The following is a 2,097-nucleotide window of genomic DNA, read 5'->3' on the forward strand; positions in this document are numbered from 1 at the left end:
TAATGTTGGGGGAAAAAGTCAAAATTGAAGAATTTGGGTGGGGGGGGGTTAACAAAGCCAATTTTTGGCGTATCCAAAAACGGGGAAATTATGGCAAAAAAAAATTTTAATAAAGAAATTTGGGAGAAAATGGGTGGGGACGGGCGGAAGTCTTTCCCTTCAATGAACTGAAAAAAGAGTGGAGAGGCTCTTGTCGGATGTTTCGTACTTTTTTGGCCACTCCTCAGAGAGGACGTCGTTGATTTAGTTCTACAGTCGATAGAAAAGGATATTTAACAGATACATATAAAGCAGCCATGAATAAAAGTATTACCATAGTGAATAGCTTAATTTGCATATTTGCAATTTAGATAGCTCGTCGTAAGTTAACAATATAATGTATTGCAATACTGAAATAAATTTGAATGGTAAAAAGTTTTAGCTGTGATTGGATATTATAAGACTATAAAGCAACTCCTTCCGTGTTTTCGAAGTGTAATATTAATCAAAGTATAGGGCGTTGATATTTCACCATTCGGATTTACACTTGTAAATAGATTGATAGTTGTCATAGAGACTTTAGTCTCTCTCTATCACCTTTCAACAGCTTTATATATGAAGAAACATTAGACCAATTTTACAACATAATAAAAATAAGTTTTATTTTGGTGATGCTTGGTTATACAAATCCTGTCATTCAGCTTAGCAGCCGCTGATTAAGTTGTGATTTGGTATTGGAAGGTTAAGGGCTTCCTTGATGCCTGCCAGAGAAGCAAGTAGCTATCACCATCGAAGGCATCGTGGTGAAGAGTGCTTCGTTGAGGAGCGAGGAGAGTTGTCACGTAGAAGGTCTGTCCTCAACTCACTGAGAAAATGAAACTCACTCTTTAAGTACCAGTTTTACTAGGCATGCGCACTCGAGGGGCTTCCGGTGGTGAAGTCCCCTGCGCATGCGCAGAATAGTACTTCCTCAATGGCGGCTATAATTTCGCGCCACTACACACTTAAGACTAGATTAGTACTTACGAACAGAAACTAGTGCATTTATCTTAGAATTTGCTAAGATTGACTCATCGTGGTTATGTAGTCCATTTTGATATACTATGGATGTCGGTCTCATTTTGGTATTGCTTTTCAAATGGTTATCGAGCTTTCCCTTCATACTACAACCTGATTTTCAGATGCAGGTTTCGGAGACGTTTCAACCAACAACATGAAAATATTTTGTCGTCTTTCCATACGAAGTTCAAGTGTGTTGGAGCCCATTTCTAGCTACAAATAAACAGGAATTTTTGGACCAAATAGTACTGGTCTAGTGTCGGGGAAGTTGATACAAGTGTTGAGGTAACTCACCTGAATGTAATTATCATATAGTTTTGAACATATACACACATACTAGTCATGACAAGCTTTCTGCTTAAAACGTTATTCACATTTTCGACATAATTTAACTGTGACGTATTTTAATAACTGCATGCGCAAAAGATTTCTGAATAAGGAACAATTTTTTTTTCATACAATATTCTAGTATTGCTGTACGACAATTACATTTTATTTACTAATCAAAATATATTTGCAATGCTCCCATTTCTGAAACAAGATAGTACACCATGCAAAAAAAGCAAAAACGACAAGTAATGGTTGTTATTAAGTATTTAGTTAATATTTATTTAATTTTCAATTAATCTTCATGTAATTTTGATTTGTCTTTGAACATTGTTACTGAATACCATGTACTGAAATATTTTAATATTCCAATATCGCTTCATCGCTGTTGTATGACTAATATTATTTTATTTTTTTCTCTGTTGAAGGCATTTTCTTGTTTCTCTTTCTCAAGCTCCATGCCAATATTCCTTATGTTAATTCCATCAACAACCCTTATCTTCTTTTTGATTAAAGAATTGATGAATTACTTCTTTCATGTCATTCCACCGGTTTATGTATGTATGTATGTATGTATGTATGTACATGCATACAAAACACACCCATTGTCAGATGGATAGATGTTAATATAAAATGTGTGTGTGTATATATATATATATGTGTGTGTGTGTATGTGTGTGTGTGTGTGTGTGCATATATATATATATATATATATATATATATATATATATA

The sequence above is a fragment of the Octopus bimaculoides genome, chromosome 9 (genome assembly GCF_001194135.2).
Source record: "Octopus bimaculoides isolate UCB-OBI-ISO-001 chromosome 9, ASM119413v2, whole genome shotgun sequence".
NCBI lineage: Eukaryota > Metazoa > Mollusca > Cephalopoda > Octopoda > Octopodidae > Octopus > Octopus bimaculoides.